At 36.7% G+C, this 24211-nt stretch overlaps 1 protein-coding gene and 1 long non-coding RNA gene across 12 annotated transcripts in view; one reads left to right on the forward strand and one right to left on the reverse strand.

Moving 5' to 3' along the window:
• PELI1 (pellino E3 ubiquitin protein ligase 1) overlaps positions 1 to 24211 on the reverse strand; it is a 135739-nt gene that overhangs the window by 64278 nt on the left and 47250 nt on the right. The gene's annotated exons all lie outside the window — the stretch shown is intronic.
• LOC102153572 overlaps positions 1 to 24211 on the forward strand; it is a 133813-nt gene that overhangs the window by 5196 nt on the left and 104406 nt on the right. For all 6 annotated transcript variants that reach the window (XR_005366146.1, XR_005366145.1, XR_005366142.1 and 3 more), the window contains exon 2: positions 10483 to 10626. This is a non-coding gene — a long non-coding RNA (uncharacterized LOC102153572). The remainder of the gene's footprint in view (positions 1 to 10482; positions 10627 to 24211) is intronic.

A 24211-nucleotide genomic window follows, 5' to 3' on the forward strand; every position in this document is an offset into this window, starting at 1 on the left:
CTCCACCATCTGACTACATAAAAATCAACTAGAACGATGTTTCTACTCTTCCTCCAAATATACATGAAAATGATATTTAGAATATGAATATAAGGAAAAATCACAATGTTAATACCTTTCTCCAAAACATGATGCAATTAATCTAATTTGCTAGAAAATGATGTAGAGGGAATTGGATACACCAATCTTTTCTTATGACTTGAAAAAAACTGTTGCAAACTTATTTTTCTCTTTTTACTGCAAACGTTTCATCTGCAGCACGTGAACATACCTTTGCATATTTTGTCCAAATTTCTCATATTTTATACTGACAAATGATTATATCCTGTTCATGGATGTTAAAAGTTGGGCTTTTTTTTTTTTTTATTAGAAATGCAGGCAGACTTCTTTTTGAGATCTGGAAGACCGTAGACTACATTTGAATTCTTGCTGAGATGCTCAGATTTGAGAGTACTAATATTGTGTTTGCATTTTAATATTCAGGTATTATGTAGGTTATCTCTTAAAATTTCTATCTTCCAATAGTCTTCCCTAAAATAAAATTATTCTCTTTTAATGTTCTCAAAGTCTCCAAATAGCTCACAGTCAACATGGAACATGTTCCTATTTTAAACCTGTGAATGGCACACAATTTGAAGGCCTGGGCTTTCACTCAAAAGATTTGTAGGCCCCAAATGCTGTCTCTGACATTTTAGATATATTTGGAAAATGTCAAAGACAAGCTAGTTAAGATTTTAATTTTTTAAAGAAGTATGCTTATACACCAAAGAATGCAGCCTGTATATTTTCAGTATTAGGCCAATCAACACGTATGCAAACAGTTATTTTGGAACTTTAAAAAATACTAAATAATGAAAGAAGTGGAAAACTCATGGAGAGAAGATTTAGATTGTGTTACCATACCTATTGATTTTTCTGCTCATGGAATAATTACTTGTACTTTTATACCTCACGTTTCATGCATTAATTCCTTCATCAAATACTCATTGTACATAGTGCCAAGCTATGGATGTAAAGATTAATTAGTCATGTTTCCAACCCTTGGAAAGCTTATAAGCAAGTGCATAGATAAGTACAACAAAATTTTATAACCACTTTTCTAGAAGTATGTTTAGGAAATAGTGGGTACGTAGACAAGGGAATAATCAGTTTTACATGAGAATGCAGTCAGAAAACACTTCAAAGAGGAGATGGTGGTTGAGCTAAGTCCTGAAACATGTCCAGGTGACCAAGGACATTTTAATAGAGCTTGCACTATGAGAAAAAACATGGAAGATGAAATAGCATGACCTACTTGGAGAACAACAGGCAATTTGGGCCAGATCATAGGGTATGAGGTGAGCAACCTGAATCATGAGGTTAGGTAAATTTTCTGGGATCAGATCACAGAAGTCCTTTTATGCCATGCCATGCCAAGGAGTTTGGCAATGAGAAACTGTTGAAAGAATATAAACAGAAGAGTGATACCAATCATATTTGTGTTTGAGCAAGGTGACCAGTTTAAAGAATATATAATAATTCAGGTGAGAGATGATGGACACACTAAGTAGCTGTGGGGAATGGAAAGAAGAGAACAGATACCAAAGACATTCGAGAGATAGAATGGGACTTAATTGCTGATTGGATGTGGGAGGTGAGGGAAAGAGGAGAGAAGGATAATTTTGAGGTTTCTAGCTATGTAACTGGACATTACACATTGAAGCGATTCGTTAATAGTGAACACCAGAAGAGAAGCAACTTAGTGGAAAATAATGAACTTCATTTTGGACAATAGAACTGGAAGTGAATGTGATGATACCCAGAAGGCATGAGATAAATATTGAGTACTGATGCCATTGAACACTGAACCTGGGAATGGATAAGAGCCCTGGGGAAAGGGGTGCATGGGTGGCTCAGTTCGTTGAGTGTCTAACTCTTGATTTTGGCTAGGTCATGATCTCAGGGTCATGAGATTGAACCCTGCTTTGGGCTCTGTGCTCAGCATCAGCAGGGAGTCTGCTTCTCTCTCTTTCCCTCTCCCTCTGCGCCTCTATCCCCCTCTCAAATAAATAAATAAATAAATAAATAAATAAATAAATAAATGAATAAATCTTTAAAGAAAGATCCTCCAGTGAGTGTGTAGAGTGATACCAATAACAACAGTTAACATCTATTGCATTATTAAGATCTTATTTGTACCAAGTGTCCTGCTCTATGTTACCTCATTCAATCTTTGACAAACTCTATGAGGTTAAGTACTCTTGATTGTTAATTTTATGTGTCAACTTGACTGGACCAGATATTTGGTTAAACATTATTTCTGGGTGTGTCTCTGAAGGTGTTTTTGGATGATACTAACATTTGAATCATTGGACTAAGTAAAGCGAATTGCACTGTGGGCCTCATCTGATCAGTTGAAAGATTGAATAGAACAAAAAGGCTGACCCTTCCACAAATAAGGAGGAATTTCCTACTGCCTGACTGCCTTGAGCTTGGATATTGGCTTTCAGCTATTTGAAAGTCCTGGTGTTAGCAGGGGTCCCAGTTCTAACCTCCGCACTACCAGTACATCTCCTGTCCCTCTATAGGCATTAAAACCCTGGCCTCAGGCCCATAAGGCCTAGATTTAAGTCTGACTTAGAGTCCCTTTCTCCTGACACAACATTTTTTTCCCTCTGGCAATAGGATTTCTCTCAAGCCCAGGATGTCTATGTATTTGTATCAGAAAAGATGGCTGCAATGAGCTCAATCTGCCATGTTGTGAGAGCCTAGTTTTTATTCATTTTTGAAAATGATTTCGAATACTTTGCCATAATTACCTATATTCTTATTTTCTAAAAATCTTTTTACCAATACCTTTAAGGACGTATCTGACTTGTTCAAGTACAAAAGAAATACACTGACCATGAAACATTACCATCTCTGAAATAGTAGTATGTAGACACAGTTAGGGAATACTGGGGAGCCAGGCTAGGGTGTGGAAGGGATTTAGGGTAAATAGCCATATTTAAAGTTGGCAAGTTATAGGACTCTAACTTCATGATGTTCACTTTAATTCTCCTTGTTCACCCCCCAAGCTAGGTTGGTGCCCCATAACCCAATCTTTCTTTGGTAGTTTTCTCTAGTTCTCTGACTTATGTTGGTAAGTAAAATAGTAAGTTACTCTAAACTCACCAATTTTTGTTTTGTTTTAACATCTCTTTATAGACCTGAGTACAGGAATCCTGGACTTTGCCAATAAAAATTTCCTACTTAAGTTCTGCCCTTCTCAGTATTAATGTCTCACAACTAGATCTCCTGAACTGCTACTGCTCTAATATTTTCTCAGATAATTCCCCCATTCAGTTTCACATGCTGCCTTAAGCATCTGTGTCTCCTGCTTGTCCTGCCTCCACAGTTACCTCTCGGAGATCAGTTTCTTCACAACCCCACCCCGCTGTGTCACTGTTTAAAACTCCCAGCCTCCCAACCTGAGTCACCGCACGCCCCCTTCTAGTGTTACCAGCCGGGCCTCTTACCCCCAGCCTGTCTCTTCTCTGATAAAATCAGCATTGCATGTTAGCAGAGACACACCATTCCATCCATTTGACCAGACTTGGCAGCCTGGAGTTTTTCAGTTTATGAGAGTATGTTTTTAATGCAGCATTTATAGATCTTAGAAAATTTAAAAGTATACAGAAAAACAAAGAATAGTCCAATGAATCCCATGTATCCATCATCCAGCTTGAAGAATTTTCAACTTCTGGTCAACCTTGTTTGGTCTCTATCTCCACCACACCCACTGATTTATTTCAAAACAAATCCCAGATGCCATATAATTTTATCTGTATATCCATATGTGTCTTTTAAAAACTGAGTGTTTTATTTTATTTTTTAAAAGATTTTTTTTATTAATTTGAGACAGAGAGGGTACAAGCAGGGAGGAGGGTCAGAGGGAGAGGGAGAAGCAGACTCCTCACTCATGCAGGAAGCCTGATGTGGGGCTCAATCCCAGGACCCCAATGTCATGACCTAAGCCAAAGGCAGATGCTACTGAGCCACCCAGGCACCCCTAGATATCTTTATTTTAAAAACAAAACTATAACTTGATTATCACACCTAAAAATAACCCCCTGAATATTTTCTTAATATCCTCAAATATCCAGACAGTTTTTAAGAATTGAGATACAAAAATCCATTAGTTGTTATTATCTCTTAAGTCTCTCTTTTTAAAAAAGTTGCATATTATGAAAATTTTCAAACACATACAAAGTAAGCAATATAATATACATACACAACACCTAGCTTTAATCATGACCATCAGTCTTTTTTCTTGTATCATCTATACCTCTACCCACTCTCCAATTTCCATTCCATTATTTTTTAACAGTGTTTGTACATATATTTAAACATACAAATCTTAGTTGTATAGTTTTGACAAATGGATATACCAATGTAACCCATATCCCTATCATCACATAGGAATTTACATCTCCCTAGATGGTCCCCTTGTGCCTCTTACCCCTTCACAGGCAACTTCTATGTTGATTTTTATTTTAGCCTTAGATTAGTGCCTGTTCTAGGCCTTTATCCTCTTTTATGTTTAGCTTCTTCTCAGTACAATGTCTGTGAGATTCAGTCTACTTCATATAATTGCTATCACTACTACAGTATGTTTATCCTTTCTCCTGTTGATGGACATTTGGTTAATGAAGGTTTTTGTTATTGAGAATAAAGCTGCTATGAACATTATTCCATAAGACTACCAGTGCTTAAACTTTTTTTAAAGGTCTAAGTGGGGTGCGTGTGTGCGTGTGTGTGTGTGTGTGTGTGTGTGTGTGTGTGTAGGTGCAGGGAGTTGGTTATTGTTGAGGAATCCAGGTCATTTGTCCAGTAGAATGTCTAGTCAGGATTCTGCTGATTGCATCCACTTATGTTTTACATATTCCTCTGTCCCTTGAATTTTCTGTAAATTGATCATTAGATCTAGAGGCATAAAAGATTCAAGTTCAATTTTGTCAAGACTGTTTCAAAGGTGTTGTTGTGCACTTCCATTAGAAGATCACAGTGATGAGTATTCTTTTATTTGATACTGTAACTTTGGGATAGGTTTCTAGAAATGAGATTGTTGGATTAAAGGGTAAATGTATATAAACTTTCACTAGATTTAACTTATGAGATTTTCAGGTATATATTATAAACTATAATATGCTGTTCAGTGAGGTATTGGTTGTGGTAATTTTGCTACGTAGAAATACACATACACACACAATTTAATCTCATTATTTGTAGTAGTTATGATCTATAAAGTTGCTGCAAACACTGAATTAGTAAGTACTGAACCATGCCTCCTAGAGAAAAATACAAGGTTAAGATCCTGTGAGCATCTGGTCACAACATTTTAGTCAACTCAGCAATAGATAATCTTATTTTATGTGTACTTCTGCTTAAAGACAACTTATTTAATATATATTGTTGATTCATTAATATTGAGCTCACAGTCAACAGCACTATAACTCATGCCTAAATGAAACTTATCTAACACGCATATTTTCTCTGAGGGCAACAGCACAGCCTTCCTATGCTTAGAAACATTAGACAGCAGCTCAGCACTGTTTGTGGGCCCTTTTAAACATTGAAATCACACACACACAAACAAAAGCAGAAGACATAAAAATCTGAACAACCTGGTGCTAAATGGACCACAAAATGGACACTTATTTACAGTATGAGATCTAAGACAAGAAGGCAGAACATTACCTTGTTCAGCCTCAGCTAGGTATGTGGGTGCCAAGAAACTCAAATTTTGGGGGACTCGTGGCATGTCCATGAATGACCTACGAAAGCACTATGATTATTAATATGGGAATTACAAGTATTTTTAGTGAGTAGGCAAAATCACAAATACGTACTCCATGAAGAATGAGAATCAACTCTATACATAAAACAGGGTTAGCATCTGTTTCCAATCCCCCAGAAATTGGGCAGCTAAAAAGAAGAATAAACATATTCTTTTCAGCAGGCTCAATGGGACTATATTCCCATGAGAGCTAGGCTTGATGGAGGTATCCTGTCTCAAAAACGTGTAGACTGAAGCGTAACCATAACTCACTGTGATAGGAGATGTAGGTAAATTGGGTTGTAAATATGCTAACATTTTTACTAAGAAAGAACCCTCCTTAAGTGAGAAAAATATCATATATAGTGGTGGAAATGGCGTGAGGTTTAGAAAGTATAGAAGTGTCTAAGAAAACTAGCTTAAAATCTGACCTGAAAGAAAGAAAAGACTGAGGACTTAGTACAGAATAAATGCAAAGAATATAGTTCTAAGATGTTTCACTGAATGGGGAGTGAGAGACATACTACCTAATGAGGATGTCTGGTGATGACAAGAATCAATTTACCTGGGAGATAAGAAGTAATAGAAAATCCTTTGCCTCACTAATGAGAAGTAGTTCTGACTTGGACTTGAGGGTATATGTATGGGAAGCCATAGTGAAAAAAGACCAAGTGAATCCAGAATATGCTTTAAAAAAATTATCTTGTTCTAGGTATGAACCTTAGAGAGCAATTTGTAAAGAGTTTGATTGATTAATTAATTAAGTAATATCAGATCACTATAATAATAAATAAAAACAATGCCTGGTGGTTTACATATTGAGATAGATATTCTGCTCCCAAGTCCTCCGTAAATTATAGTCTCACATTTGGCTCTCCATATATTGAGCAAAAGCTGGTATAAAAATTATCAGAGGAGTGCCTGGGTGGCTTAGTCTGTTAAGTGTCTGCCTTTGGCTGGGGTCATGATCCTGGGGTCCTGGGATCAAGCCCTGCATTGGGCTCCCTGCTCAGTGGGGGACCTACTTCTCCCTCTCCTTCTCCTGCTCTCTCTGCTTGTACTCTCACTCTCTCTCTCCCTCTCTCTGTCAAATTAACAAATGAAATCTTTAAAAAAAAAAGAGAGAGAGAATTATCAGAGACACTAGGGCCAACACATAGGATAACAGCCATATTTTTCAAATATACCATGACAATTACTCTCCCACCTCTTATCCCTAATACTATTCTCTTGAGAGGCAACAACAGAAAATATACCACTAGATTTTTGCTTCAGACTTACCCTTAAAATTTCTCTAGTTTAGATATCGGGCTGAAGATATTTCTTGAAGTCGAGTCACAGAGACATTCTAGTGCTTGACCACAACACTTATATCCCTATGGTGAGACTCCAGCCTCCTTCCCAGCCCCAACCAGGATTCCCATAAAACTCTCCTATAATTCTCTTTCCTAAGACGCTCTTATAAATAGCATGTCCTAAATCATGGACACTAGCCTAGGTTTCCCTTTTTGCTTATTGGACATCTTGCCTGCACTCACTAGTTTCTCTCTGGCTTTAAGAATTTCAAAGGCCATCTCCAGGAGGCAGAGGTGGAAATGGTACTAGAAAAGCCCATTTGGATTATATACTTTTAAAGACAGTGACTTAGATCATATGAAGATTATCAACACAGTAACAAACACCTACGTTTTAGTTTCTTACTGACCAGACTTAACAATATTTAGGGAAATCATGAGAAGCAATTCTTACTCCCAGAAGCCTAGAATTCAGGAAAGCTCTGCTTTTGCAGAGTCAGAGTCAGAGTCATTTTGCTGACTGAGAAAAATAAAAAGGAATTTGGTAGAAACTTTTGTTATATATATATATATATATGTATGTGTATATATATGACATATATGTGACATTTATATATATATAAAGTAGTAGGATTGATATGAAATAAAAATATTTTCATAATTTCAGGTTCAGTTTGAACTTTTGTTTACTTAATTTCTGAATTTCATTGTTCAATTAGAATCATACAATAACATGAGATTATTTTGCTATCCAAAGCAATTTGTTGCTATTCATTCCTCAACAATAGCTCTCTACCCTCATCTTTTACTCTCCAATTCCAAATTCCAATATTATTCAACTGGAGGATTAGACTGAGTGAGGAGTTGAAGACAAACAGGTGATACTTAACACAAAGCAATGAAATACATAATGTAAGCATTCCATTTTGAAATAAGTTAGATGTTAAGAAATATAGCTGCTATGAATTTTTACTGATGACATGCCTGTTGTGACCTAGGCTATTGATATGGTTGGCCAAGCATGAATAGAAGCATAAACATTTCTATACCTGAACTCAGGCAAAGTGGTTAACTTAGAAGAAACTTCAAGTCTATATTTATCAATGGAGCAGACAAAATGGAATCAAATGACACAGGAAGAAAAAAAGGGAAAAAAAAGATAACTATATGGTAAAAATCCCAATTATCTTGGGATCATTTTTCCAGCAATCAAAATAGGACCATTAACCCAAAGGTAAAACTTCTGAGCTGCTAAAAAAAAAAAAAGAAAAAAAAAGAAAAAAAAACTGTACACTACAGTTCACAAACTTTATGTAGAAAATGTTATAATATTAAATTTATCTAAATAAACTTGATATTTCACTCCCCTAGTCACAGAAAATTAGAAGCAATAAATTTTTTAACCCTCAGTTATTATAGACTCTAACATTTATTGTTTGTTTACTGTGTGTGAGGAATAGTTACATAAATAGTTAATTTAATCCTATAAGGTATGTATTATTATTCCCCTCATTTCACAGACAAGGAGACAGAGGTAGAGAGAGGTTGTTAAATTTGCCCAACATGACACAGTAAAAACCAGGAGGGTCAGGATTCAAATACAAGCATTTTACCAGAGACTACACTTCGAGGCATTAGTGGCAGACATCAGGGACTGTAAATACAGTGATGAACAGGTGAGGAGGCTCCTGTTGTCAAGGTCTACAAGGGCCGGGGACCTGGAAGAGGCATGAGCTGGTAGGAGCAAGAACTGATGCTGACAGCACAAGAAGGCAGAGGTGTTTAGGGTTGGGAGCGCCAGACCCTTTACAGTTATTGTTTAATTCATTCTTTGCAACCATTCTGTAACTTAGAAGTAGCCCTTTCTCAGATGAAGAAATTGAGTTTGCGGAGCATTAAATAAATTCCCCCCAAATTGCATAATTTAGTAAATAGTGGACCTGGGATTTGAATCCAGGTCTGACATGAAGGCTTCATTTCTTTCTCCTGTACCTCACTACTCTAGCAAAACCTTAGAAACAGAGGAACTTAAAAGTATTTTGTCTGCAATTCTGTATAAAAGGAAAAAGCCCTGAACACACTACACCAGCCTGTGAGAGTTTTGTTGAATTCATAAAGTGGTTCAATGTGAAAATGGTGCAATAAAATACGTACAATTAAGACCCTAATAATAAAAAACCAGTGACATTATGTAGATTACTCTCTGTTTAAGAAAACAGGAAAAAGTCTTGCATATTTTAAAAAGCCTAAAAATAGATATGGTTAAAATAAAACGTGCATTTAAAGGGACAAGCTTCAAGAATCTGGAAATTTCTCCTCTGTGGAATACCTCTTTTCTAATGACGCCAGATAAAGAAAGTTTCCTATGTTGAGAAATAGTACAAATAGACATATTAAATAAAGGTTAACACTATTTTGTGTCATAGGACCCAACAAAAATAGTCCCAACACTTTAATAGCAACTTGGATTATGTGTTAATACTGAATGATACAGTATCTAAAATGTGTTTCTACAAGTTGTAAGAAATTGTAATTTATCAGGGATTCAAGCTATTAGGAAAGTAAAATAATTGGATTTCTCCTCATTCTATACTTCTGTGAGACAAAAGGACACAGATGTTCTTCAAAGACCTATGAACTTAAAATTCAAATATTCAGCACCAAATAAGCCAAAGGTTTACTTTAAAGAGCAACATATATGGTATGTCTTACATACAATATTGAACTGTATTTCCTATACTTTCTCTACAGTGCTGTGTTGATGATTGTTTTCATGACAACAATCATGACCCATAGTGTGCCCTCTAAGCTACAAAAAGACAAAAAAGCTAAAAACTACGTTCAATGTAATTTGAGAACAATACATTCAATTACCAGCTTTAAAAAATGAGCCAACTATTGCGTATCTAAAATCTTTCAGATAACCCAAATACTAATTTGAAAATTTCATTATCTAGTTTATTCATTAGAACACCTGAAAAAAATATTTATGAAAAATATTCCTAGAAATATAAGAAAATATTTTCATCTGCACATTACTTTTATTGACTTACATGTTCTTTTAAAGTTCTATGCCCTGCTTAGGTGTTGGATGTATTTTTAATGAAAAATTTTAATAATTTAAAAATAGCTATTAAGAAATTTTCAGTTGGTTAATGATTATAGACAACATTCAAATAAAAAATACCGTTTGTTACTGAATAGCTTTAACATTTTACTTGGGTTGCCAGAAAACTTTGTGTGGGAGATAATTATTTAATTTAGATGTATATATTTGTTCACTCAGAAGTGATGCTTTGTCAATGACAAAAACATAATTATGCATAAAGTTAGTTTTGTTCAAACCTTTTTTGCTAACTTTTAAAAAGATTTTATTTATTTATTTGACAGAGCGCAAAAGAGAGAGCACAAATGGGGAGCAGGAGAGGGAGGAACAGGCTCCTTGTTGAGCTAGGAGCCAGATACAGGCTCCATCCCAGGACTCCAGGACCATGACCTGAGCTGAAGCAGATGTTTAACCAACTGAGCCACCAGGTACCCGTCCTTTTACTAATTTTTTTTTTAAATCAAAGAAATGTATGTAGTTTAAAGTAGAAGAGAAAGGAAAATATTTTCTTCCTGGGCAAATTCATGGTAGGTGGAGGATGTGTAGCTATAACTACTTTCTGTAACGTTTCTAAGATAGTTCCAAGTTTCAATTTAAAAACCATGTTAAACCATTCATTTTGATTTTTGTTTCAAAGTGTTTAGACACCATAGAGGGTAATGATCTGATATTTTTGGGAAAATCTTACTTTGACTTTGTTTCTAAATGAGCCTTAGGAACATTAAAGAGTTTCTATAGCTGGGTCCTACACTCATTGAAGACTTAGAGCATTTAATTAATAAAGGGTAACTGATTGTGAATAGGTCTTCTGATGGGCTTCAGAAATTTTATGAAATATGATCTGAATTTATAACATCATAGAGAGATCTATTTATGAAGCTTTATTATGCCAGAGACACTCTGAAAATTCTTTCTTCCAGTTTAAGGCTTCAAATAGCACATATATATTGATTAGTCTGTAATTTGGAAAGAGTCAGTCTATTACTAGGACAGCATTTCAACCATGTAAGAGAATCTATTTCCCCTTTTAAAAACATTTACCCTTATTTTATTTTCTAAAAAATCATTTAAATATTAAATCAGTATGACAGGCCTTGTCAAAGCAACAATTGAGCAATTGGCGTAGAATAGTAAAGTACTATTACCTAGATGAGGCTCAGATAGTAGATTCATTAAAAGAACACATTGTCCTGTTTTCTTCCTCTTTAAAGGCAGCATTCTAGCAGTAGCAGTGTAAAGACAGGCAGTACCTATTCCTTGCTTACTAAAAGAAAATGTTGAAAGGGAATCTTATCTCCACCTGCTTGACAGCTTCTCAGAAAAGACCAGTCTTTTAATTTCCTTTCCTTTTTCTCTTTACAACTTTTAATTGGTTCACATGTTCCAGACCTCAGGGGACAATGTGATTTCTCATTTTTAATGTGGCATATCCTCAATATCCTAATGCCCACACACAGTGAGTGTGATGCTGGTGGCTCCTAAGACATACTTTTTTCTGTGTCATACTTGTGTGACATATCTTTTGGGATGGTTATGACATACTTCTTCCCAAATAAAGATTTTAAATTTACTGTTTTGGGAGATTAATGCATATAGTGGCACAGAAAGTAATATATTAGTGTCATTATTATTACCAATTATTACTCAGAAGGTGCTTTTTGATGACAAGTTCACACACATGTACCAAACAGAAGAGCTCTTATGACCATCTACATAATCATATAAATTAAATCTAAAAACTGCCACAAAAAGCCCAAAACTCATTTTGTATCAGGAGATTGGAAATGGGAGAGTATTTCTGTTTGTATTTGATTTCCTGGTGCTCTGTCTTTATATAACTAAGAAATGATGCAAATCCATATAATCATGGCCAACAGCCAAATCTTCCACAAGTACTTGTGAGTGTATGTGGAAGTTCATGAAAATATATTTCAAAGATTTCTATCTTGCTAATTTATAAACTTTTATGTCTAGACAGAAACAAATACAGGGCAACTTTTGAGCATTATTTCTGATGTGTATGATAATAATTTAAGCAAACCATTTAGACAGACTAAAAACATATGAAATAAATGTGATGCTTCTAAAAAGACTTCTCTGATTTTCACTCTGGAGAAAATAATTTGCTGTTTTACCTTACTGTTTTTTTCCTTGTGACTCAAGGGAATCCATGACTCTAATATGTTTTTCTTGTAGGTATTTAAAATAACATACTATAAAGGTAGATAGTATTTTCAAATTTAGTTAAATAGGGAAATAGTTAAGATTGTAACTTTCAGACAATACTCCTCCTTAAAATTTAGACAATACTCTTCTTTGACATTTTAGTGAGCTCCAAAGTTCGTAAGTAATTTTGCCCTTTATTTAGTAGAACATCACCCAACATGTAATGGGAAAATAAAAACTTACATATCACAATATTATCATTGTATATAATTATGATATATGACACACTGTATTATGTGATTTACCAAATTAATCTGTAAAAGACTGTGTGGCCACTATTAGTTGCTTCAAACTGTCAAATGAACTAGATGTTGATTTTTAAACCTCAAGAGAGCATTAATGGTTTACTAAATTTTCTCAACTGAAGTTCATCATCTGAGCAGAGCAAGACCTTTTTTCATCATTCATCTGTCAAAAGTCATTCTTCTGGCATTTTCCTCTACTCTCTAAGTGTTCGCCAGAGTGAGATTCAACTGCAGCTCTTGTGGCCCCCATCTTACCACCTGTCTGTCTTGCTCAGCTCTCAGAACTGCTTCTCTTTGATGTACCTCTGATATCTCCAGAGAGCCTCCCTACTGGCTGTCTCCTCAAAATGCCCCCCAGGACCCTACACCCTTCTTTAGCTATACTTTCTCTCCTTTTCTTCCCATCCAAGCTTCTTGAGAAGGGGCTCTAGTCAGTCCCTACATTTTCTTGTCTCTCATTCAATCTTTTTATTCTCTCTTTTTTCTTTTAATAAAATATACATAACATAAAACTTGCCATTTTAACTTTCAAGTGCATAGGTCTGTGGCATGAAGCACATTGACATCGCTCTACAACCATCACCACCATCCATCTCCAGAACCTTTTCACTTCCCAAACTGAAACTCTATACCTGTTAAACAATAATTTTCTATTCCTCCTCCTCCCTGCTTGCAGCCCCTGGAAACCCCCATTCTACTTTCTGTCTTTATGAATTTGATGACTCTGTGTACCTCATATAAGGGGAATCCCATAGTATTTATGCTTATGTGACTGACATTTCATTGAGCATAACATCCTTAAGCTCAGTCATGTTTCCTTTATTGTCTTTGTTTTATCTTTTCCATGCCATTGAACTGCTCCTTGCCAAGGTCACCAGTGACCCCCAACTTACTTGATACTCTGGAAAATTGTCTTTTTTAAAAATCTTTCAGTGGCATTCAACTGCACTTGAAACTTCTTTACACTCTCCCCTCTTTTCAATTCCAAGACCTCCCTCTCTCCTGTTTTCTTCCTACGTTCCTAGCACTTCTGTGTTTGCTCCTCTTTACCTCAAATAATGTTTTTCTTCTGTGTCCTGTGTACATTTTAGAACATACTTTTCCATTCCTGTAATTTCTATTGCCATCCATATGTGGACTCTGACTCTTTGTTGTCATCAACCTAGATTTCTCTCCTGAACTCCAGAGAAGCGCAAACATCTATTGATGGAGATCCCCACATGAATGCTCCACCCACAAAATGTTTAAATCCATGTTTCCCTCTGGATTTATATCAGCAATAGCTGGTACCATCCTCTGAGTTACTCTTGACTTTAAAATTTTTCCAACCCGCAACATTTAATTGATTTCATAAGTTTTCTCAGTTTTTCCCATTCCATATCTCTGCAATAACCTTAATATTCACTTGTATCTATCCTCACTGCTACTGCTACTTGGCAATTCAAGTATTATTCTTCTCTCTGGGATCACTGTCACAGCTTCCTAATGAGTCTGCTTCTTTTCCTTCAGTTTCATCCCCATCTGGTATATTCTCCACCTATTGTCAGAATGATTTGTACAAAGCAAATCTGATTATATCACTCGCTGAATAAAAGTTTTGAATGCCTTCCCATTGCCTTCAGGAAGAAGAGTGCCATATTCTGCAGGATCTGGCCTCTCCATCTAAACCTCAGTACTTGCTGCTTTCCCTTATGCATTATTTGTTCCCAAGGGCATGATAAACTGTTCTAAATGTACTCTCTCCAGGCTGCCTTATTAACATAGGTGCCGTTCTCCTGGATAACTCTTACTGTCCTTTAGGACTCTACTCCAGGGCCATCTTCTCTAGAAAACCTTCCATGAAGGTGGGTATGGTAGATCCAGTGGTGTGCTGTTTGGATTCTTTTAAGGCCTCAGGACTGAATTGTTCATTCCCTGACCGCTGAGAGTATTAGTACAGATAGATCATAGCTAAATTTCATTTTGCAGCTTGACCGTGGTTGAAGAGAGCCACTTCCTTAAGGCCATGCCTTCCTTCCTATGGGCAACCCATATGTAATGACTACTTGATCTGGAAATATAGAAGCCTAGTTACATTGTCCCAGTTGGGACTATTCTGCAGGCCACCCTAGCCCTATAATCCTCCCATGAAAAGGCTGAGAACTTTGTTGTGATTGCATCAGAGACCAACTTCTTCTGTTCAATTCAGTTTCTTTCACTTCTCCTGCACGTGATTGATCCTGAAAGCTAGTCTCCTGTGCATAAATCTCCATCTTAGAGTCCATTTCACAGGGAACTAAGTAGCAACACTGAGTTAGGATCCTCAACGTCACTTGCTTATTTCTATCATAACACTTATCCCCCTATATCATCATAATTGTCTGTTTACTTGTGGGCCTCTGCCTAAGTACAATGAGCAACTTGAGGACAGAGAGTCACCATCTTGTTTTTTTTATCTTCACTTCCTTTTTATCGTTATTTATTAAATCTTCTTGAATAAATAAATGAGTAAATAAATGTATGAGATCACCATCTTCAAAATCCTTGGGGATTTTTTCTAAAATCAATTCAATCCTTCTTGACCTTTATTTCCTTTAGGAATAGCTCCAGAAAGTCTGGATTGTCTCTTCCAGGATGTATTTGAAGTTTGCTGCTGCTTGTGTTTAATAAAATTGAGAGAAGCGTGGATTTGAAGGTCTAGATTTAGATGCCTGGATTGAATTCTTAGTCATCATAGCTGTGTGACTTTGGGCAAATCATATAACCTCTTCATGTCTCAATTTGATCAGCTGGACAATTGTAATTCTAGCCCATAAATCCTGCTTGGTGGTAAATAAATTAGGTATTATCTGTATGAAATAATGGCACGTGGTAGATACTCAATAAATTTTAGCCCCATATCCCTTTTTTCCTTTTTAGATTAAACTTATTCTTCCTATAATAATTTGCAAAGAAATAAATTACAGTAGTTTGGTCCTACTGAGATGATCTCAGTAGCTCTCATTATCTTCTCACCCCACTCCCCTGCCTTTCATGGAACATAGCAAAAATCCATCATTCTCTTCTCTGCTACTGTTCTTATTCTAGAAGGGAAAAAAGCATCTACTGAAAGCCTTTGAAAGCATCTACCTGTGGAAGGAGCCTCGGTGTCCATCGAAGGATGAATGGATAAAGTAGATGTGGTATATATATACAATGGAATATTACTTAGCCATTAGAAACGATTAATACCCACCATTTGTTTCAAAGTGGATGGAACTAGAAGGTATTATGCTGAGTGAAGGAGGTCAATCGGAGAGGGACAAACATTGTATGGTTTCACTTATTTGGGGAATATAGAAAATAGTGAAAGGGATTATAGAGGAAAGGAGAAAAAATGAGTGGGAAATATCAGAGAGGGTGACAAAACATGAGAGACTCCTAACTCTGGGAAACAAACAAGGGGTAGTGGAAGGGGAGGTGGATGGGGGGATGGGGTGGCTGGGTGGCGGGCACTGAGGGGGGTACTTGAGGGATGAGCACTGGGTGTTTTTTTTTTTTTTTCTTTTTTTTTTTTTTTTTTAGCACTGGGTGTTATACTATATGTTGGCAAATTGAATTCCAATAAAAAATATACAAAAAATAAAATTCAAATTCCAAAAAATAAATAAATGAAAAATAAAAAGAAAATAAAAGAAAATTCCATTTCACATATAAATATTGTCTTTTGTCTGTACATTTATACCTATTTTTTATATTTTTTTAAATTTTTATTTATTTATGAAAGTCACAGAGAGAGAGAGAGAGGGGCAGAGACATAGGCAGAGGGAGAAGCAGGCTCCATGCACCAGGAGCCCGATGTGGGATTCGATCCCGGGTCTCCAGGATTGCGCCCTGGGCCAAAGGCAGGCACTAAACCGCTGCACCACCCAGGGATCCCCATTTATGCCTATTTAAAATATACTGTATATAGCAGAAAATTGACTATTAATACCATATATAAATATATATTTATGAATTTTGTTTTCTAGGTCACTTCTGTTTGTTACTGATAAATCTCTAAACTCTTAGCCATACAAATGAATATAGGTGAAGAGGTTTAAAGCTGAATTCAAATCTGCCTCATGTAATTCCAACAGTTTCAAAGCCAATTTAGTTTTGATTAGATAATACTTACTCTTGGTGACAGGTGTTGAGTATATAAGAAACTAAATTGAGCTTTAAAAATGCTGATAGAAGAAGTCAGTGTAAGTAAATATGGAACATCATGATGACATTTTTAACATTTTATTGCGTGGTGTTAATAGTTTGGTTATAGGCAGTAGCTTTGGGGCAAAAGGTAGATACCGATTTTCATAAAATTTCAGGCTTAACAATGAGAAGAAAGTTTGTGAATCCCAAGAGAGGTTAAGATTGTTTCATTCTAAAAGGTAGTTTGACAAGACTGACTTGAGATCAGAGACAGCTATAATTTGTGTGCTTTCTTATGGTGTGCTGTGTTTATGATAAATAAAAGGTACTTCTCTATTTAAAAAAAGCATCTACTCAACAATGCAAGTCCCTGCTTGCTACAATTTTTGTTAAATTTATTGTCAAGCATCAAATTTGCTAGTGACTAGAGAGGTGTGACTAGGTGTGTCTGACAGTGAATCAAAGGTGAGTTAAATGACTTGAATGGAACACTACCCGATAGGCTTCAGTGAAGCATAGGAAGGGCTAAAATGATTAACATAAAGCAACAAGAAAAGTTTAAAGTTATAGTAGCAGGGTATCCCATATTTAGGTACCTGATTCACTCAATACTTCTAGTTTTCTTCTTCCCAGTACTTGGAAAATCACATTTCTTGGTTTCCTTGTCATTAATTGGACCATGTGATAAGCTCTGGCCAATTACTGGGACAGAAGTGTCACATCACATGTAGGTAGAAGTATCTGAGTCAGTGATCAGGTCTCAGCTAGAAATCTGGAATTTTGAAGAACACATGCCCTGAATAGTCTTTTAGATCTGGAGCAAATTCTGCAAAAAGTGAAATAACCTTTCATTGTATTAAACTGCTGAGGTATTCATGTTACACATTACCTTAACCATTTGGTTCAAATGTAACCATTTCTGGCCAACTTCACTGGGGCTCAAGAGAACTCAGGATAAATTTGAATAAACAAAACATCCCAGGAAAAATAACCACGGCCAGCTGTTTCAGAAAATAGAACTGGAAGGTTGTTCACAATTCTTTTGCCCACATCTACTCTACTGTTCTATGCTAGAGTAACTTAGCTCTTCCCTTTCAATATGCTCTCTTCTGTGTATCTCCTTCTCTCACTTCCAACAGCCAGTTGTCTTTCTCAGCATCATTGCGTGTCCACATCCCTGAATCATTCATCTTTCAAGGAGATAGAATTCAGTTGGTCCAAGGTCTGCAACCATCACAAGGTCCTCTTGAACCAGACTACATAGGCTTCTGGGTAGTCTACAAATAGGCTTTTCTTGAATTAGATGCCCTCCCCATTGTCCAATTAGCAACAACCATGAGATTGGATCATGAGATACAAAACATGGCCGCCCACGCTTAAAGAAAAGGAATTGTGAATTGGAGTCTGTCTTGGCTTGCCCAGTAAACTGGGATACAGATGCTTCGGGCCAGTGAGAGGATAGTACTCCCTTGTTGTGCCTACTGGACACTGAACTGGTTTCACAAATGTCTTGGTCTTGATCTGGAAATTGACCTGGGACTCCTGGGCCAGGACAAAATTTTTATTGAGCTGATCGATGAGTCTTCCTAGATGAGTCAGAAAAAGTGGATCCAATGACCCTGGGTCAAATGCAGGAAATATCTGGCTTATTAGATAATTTTAATCAAGAACTAGATATTTAATTTTGAGAGTGTTTTTGGTTGGTAGTAGGCACAAAAGGCAATGGTTGTTTTAGAGCAGTGTAATAATCAGTGATTTAAAAATGGTTTTGTTGTCTACATATAAATTAGGAACCATTTCATTTCACCCTGAGCGTTTGGTTAACTTATTCATAAATGTGAAATAACAGCTTCCCTTTGCTCTTAACATCACCATCTTACCTGCCACAGTTTCTTATGAATGCTCTTATTAATGTATGATAGTCTCTATTTGGAGTGTATTTATTTACCTTCTTAAAGTGTTTATTTCATTTTTTTTTGTTTCATTTTAAATTGCACTCCTTAACCTGTCCCTATTGTTTAATGTTCCCCTGAAGAACCTTCTTATCTTTCCCACGGTACTCCCCGTTGCCCTCTCAAATGGTGTCAATGCCCTCACTGTCCTCCACTGCACTCTGAATCAAAGTCTTCATTGCCTCTTTGAGGTGGTCTCAGTTGAGAATAAGAGGAAATTAGCCAATTAAACTATTAACTAAGCTAAGAATTTCTGATAGTTAAGTGACAAAATAAAAACAACGCAAACAAGGTTTTTGATCAGAGCTGTCTTCCTGCCATTCTCTAAATAATTGCAGTTAGGCTCTTTCAGCTTTCTTTTGATACTGCAAACAGAATAGAGGTCTCCAATACTAGCTTTTGGTCAGAGGTAATGATACAGGATAAAGATGGTGAACTCAATAGTTTTTGAGAAACCATTATCACATTTCAAGGAATTTTAAAGGCTATCATTTATAAAATGCATTCCTATTTCAGGAATGTTAAGCTATGAGCAAGGTGTGCCGTAAATTCTACCAAAATGTGGCATTGGGTTGGTACACTGTGGGGAAACAGCAGGGGAGTGGAGTGAGTGGTGAAATTTAATTGAGACTAGGTTCAAGCTCCAATTGTGCCCCTTACTAGCTATGAGACCCTCAGCAAAGTGTTTAACTTCTTTGAGCCTGAACATCCTCATCTGAAAGCTGGAGATAATATTAGCTACGGGGTTATTAGATGTTTTACATAAGCTATTGTACATGAACTATCTTGACACATAGCAGGTTCTCAGTGGGTGTTAACTGAATTTGAATCTGCTTTTTAAGCACCCTGTGGCCTCGAGGAAAGAAAATCTGTCCTATCAAAAGGATTGATAGAGAACTCTCTGGTTGGGAGAGAAAAGGCTTCATCTGTCAATGCTTGATCTGCTTTGGACTATTTTTGACTTGATAATAATTTGCTTGTTATTCCTTGATTCATCTATTCCTTCATTCAATTGTTATTTTAGTGTTCCCTACTTTTTGTCAGGCAATAGGGTTTAAAAAGATGAATAAGACATGGTGGTTTCCACAGATCGTAGAACCTCGTAGAGAAAGAAAGGTATGTAACCAAATAACTGAGAACGATTAAACTATTCATTAAAAATTTGCAACCCTTTCCATTAAAGAAACAATTAAAAAAATAAGATAGAGTCCCCAAATCTTCTATGATTTGTAAATTATTATAGAAGTATGGGTGATCCAAACTATATCAAAAACAAAATTTCCTCTTTCAACTTTTCCCTCTTGTTAGAGTTAATTTTGACATTGGCATCAGGACACATTTTGTTTATCTTTCGCTCTCACACTACATCTGTTACCTTCTCTGTTAGGCAAGTATAGAAAGTAAATCACCAGGCAAGAAACAATAAGCTCAGCATACATTTGAAACCAAGCAAGAATCTGAAACCAAGTTGGTAGACATAATTTTAGTTCTACCTGTGTTCATAATGCTTTGCATATGGAATACTGTATCTATAGAACTTTTAGCAGTTTTTTGGCCGGGCAGCATGGCACAGTGGGAAAATATAGGCATAGAATAAGTTTAAATTTTGGTTTTACCACTTATTAATTGTATGGGAAACTCTTTTAACCTCATTGACTCTATTTCCTTATTTGTGAAAATGAGTGATAGTAATACTTATAATAGGATTATAGTGAACATATATGCCCACACATATGACTTCAACAAATATAAGTTATTATTAAAACCTTAAGACAAAAAAGAAAGTATATTTTGAGCCCTTGGATAACTGTACAAAGTACTCAAATGCTTTAATATAAATCATATATATTAGAGGCAGAATTTGACTTGATTATATTAAGCTGGCAAATGGTTATTAAGGTTGTTTTAACTTGGGACACCTACTGTGACAAGGTCATTACAAGGTGTAAATGCCTAGTAAGAGTGGTGAACTCTGGGAACCAGGCTGGACATAGATTGGAGCCAGTCAAGATGGGAGTGTGGAGTGGGAGATTAAGCTCTGCCTATTTGAGGAGAAATATCCACATATTTGGAGTTCTTTTGTAAGGAAGAATTGTCTTCTTCTTAGTTAATTTATTAGTTAATTAATTTTTATTCATTCATTTATATTAGTATGGAGTCATGCATATTTTATATTTTAGGTAAAAAGCTATGTTCTTTATTTTGCTGTTTAAATTGCTCCAACTTTGTCCATGGGGAACTCTTTCAGGTTGTTTCCTGGCCTCTTTGATGTGTTCTGACCCTTTGTTTTTCTGAGCACTTCTTTGCTTTTGGGGATTATAAAGTGCTCTAGGCTCATCTTGTTTTTTCTCTCTGCTCCAGTTGTAAAATCAGCCATCTCTCCAAAGAGCCCTGGTTCCTTTTGTTAAGGAATGGTATATAGAAACCAAAATCTGGGTCCTGTGTGTGCTCAATAAATATTTTCTGAGCATTTCTATCAGCTTGGCACAGTTCTGGGTGCTAGAGATACAACAGCAAAGTTCTCTGGATCTCATAGAATTTATATTCTAATAGATCATGAAATACTATGAACAAAATGATACCATGTTCATGATGCTATGAACAAAACATCTAGAATAATATTTGGCTTATAACAGGGGTTCAATAAATGTCAATAACTCCTTCCCAACTCTCCCTCACTATACTTGCTCTAAAGTTGTTCAAACCCCTTTTTAAGGGATTGGAGCTAACTGGGCTGTGCCGAGGGCTAGAGTCTCATGCAAGAGTGGGTGTAGAGATTACTGCTATTGCCGGGCTACATAACACATACGTTCTTCAAAGCATGTTTGAAGTGTTCCTGTGATGGCAAATCAATGTTTATAATTGAGGATACCCAAGAGGTACAGCCAGGAGATGAGGCCAAAAGCTCAGAAATATCAGTTGACCGAAACCAACTGTGGAAGCTGAGTACAAGTTGAATCCATTAAGAAAAGATCCTGACTAGTCTATGAATGAGATAGAGGACCTGGGTCTTTCTTGGGTCCTGCCTCCTTGGAATAGGAACACTTTATTGCTCATAAGCCTAGGCAAGGCAAACATGCTTGATCTCTGAATGTCCATATACCTGCTTTGCAACCTCCTCTTATTTTCTGTCCACCACTCCCCTGCTGCCCTGCCATGTATTCCAGGGTTCAGATAGAAGAAACCTTAGTGTAGGTATAGTGTTGGCACTGCAATGGCCACACTATCTCCCAGAGTCATAATGCAGGGACTGGAGTAAGCTGTTAATAGCTGCTCCCAGAGTTGAGGCTTACTTAAGGGAACACCTTGTCTCTCTGCTTTCTACCTTTGTGTTTAAGTCCCCTTGGTGCTGGGTGAATGGGAAGTTGCTACCTGGGAGGGTCTATGGTAAGGAGTAGGAACCCATGGTCTCACTGGATATCCAGATTGTGAACAGAAGGAGAGGCAGAGGTTAGTACCAGGGAAGTGGCCAAGCAGATCCTGCCTCAGGCTATAGACAGGAAAGTAACCCACAAGGCTAGAATCTGGGAAGGCTGGGAACTTGTAAAGAAAAAAAAGTGTGAGGGGGGTAGACAAAAAGGTATAGGACAAAGGCTGAAGGTGTTAGGGTACATATGCCCAGGTACATGTGGTAATGACTGCTGAATGGGTGAGCTGGATGGGTTCAGATGGTTTTCCAGGCCCTTCCCCAGAAGCTCCAGAAGACTAAAATTGCCCCTTCTTTCCCAGTGATAGCAAATAATCAATAATTATTTATTATAATGATAATTATAAGATAATTACCTTAGTAATTATAATAATAAATACTATATAAATAACAAATGGAAATTTGCCTTCTGATGCCATTTTGAGGTTGTGGTACTTTTTAGTAGGCAAAATTCACCCAAATCCAGTGAAATGAATTCCAGTACCTTAAAAATTTTTGAAAAAAAAATTTTTTTTTTGAAAAAATATGTTGATGCGAGCCTGCCCTTGTTAACCTCATCTTGAGGCCAGAAGAGGGCATGCAGTTGTAAAAACAAGTTTGGTATCCTTGTCCCTTTACAGCCTGGTTCCTTGACTGGAGACTATAATATCATGGAACCTAGAGGAAAACAAGGCTAAAAGGAAATAAGGGATGGTGTTAGGGCAAGATTATCCCATCTTCTATCACTGTCCTCTCATAAAACCTGTTCTCCTGGCACAGTCTTGCCAAAAACATGCTGACCAATGCTTAGGGTACAAGTCAGGAGCAACGCATGGGCAATCATGCAGGATAATGGTGGGGACTAGATGATTTGTCCTCAAAGTCAGACATAATGTCCTCTCACCTCTGTGCACATCAGGACACTTGCAGAGCACTGTCTGTACCCCGAATGGGATACTTTAGAAGTCTTAGCTGCTTCGAAGTAGCAAACAAAACCCAAACAAGATTTTAAATTAATTTCTATGCCTCCTTGGCAGCTATCATGTTAAACGCAGTAAATATCTGGGGTAAACCTAGTAGTCACAGAGGAAAATGATATCTCACACATCTATTTTGTAATTATTGCACAAAGTTTGCCACATCCCTCATGTTGAATATCACATAGTTAAATTGATTATCACTCCAGTTGAACATGATGATCTGTAATTAAATTATTAGTCATTGTTCTGTTGCATAAAAATATTTGGTTTCTCAACTTACAAAGTCTGTAACAAAGGTTGCTGGCTTGCAAGTTGATATTTACCAATGACTTATGCAAGGTTGTAAAAAATTAATTAGCAAAGGCTAAAGAAAAGAGTGAATAATTTGAGACATTATCAGGTCCTCTGTTTAAAAAAAAAAAAAAAAAAAACAGCCTTTAGAAACATTAGATTCAGGTTCTAATAGAATAAACCAAAAGAGCATTTGCTTCCTTAACAACTAAGCACTAGAACTCTGCAGTCCTCTGGCATATATTAACCATGCTTAAAATTCCCTCTCTGTGCTGCAGAGGCCATATTGACAGAGCAAATAAAGCTGAGAAGGTGGCTATCCTATCCCCCTTAATGTTTTTGCTCTGCACTTTCCTTTCCCTCTCTCCATTGCCTGCTATCTTGTTCTCATCCTTCTCCAACCCCCTCCACGCTTCCTTATGTTCCCTTCTAGCCATGTTACCTCCGTTTCCCTGCCTCCTACTTTTTTTTTAAGATTTTATTTATTTATTCATGAGAGACACACAGAGAGAGGCAGAGACACAGGCAGAGGGAGGCTTTCTGCAGGGAGCCTGATATGGGACTCGATCCTAGGACCCCAGGATCATGACCAGAGCCAAAGGCAGATGCTCAACCACTGAGCCACTCAGATGCCCCTCTGTCCCTCCTACTTTATAGTCTTCTTTTCTTTCTTCCCTTCCTTTTCCTTCCTCCTTCTATGCAATGCTGCATAGTAGTTATTAAGAGCATGGGCTCCGGAAGCAGATTAAGGCTTCCAATTCTGG

The sequence above is a fragment of the Canis lupus genome, chromosome 10 (genome assembly GCF_011100685.1).
Source record: "Canis lupus familiaris isolate Mischka breed German Shepherd chromosome 10, alternate assembly UU_Cfam_GSD_1.0, whole genome shotgun sequence".
NCBI classification, from domain to species: Eukaryota; Metazoa; Chordata; class Mammalia; order Carnivora; family Canidae; genus Canis; species Canis lupus.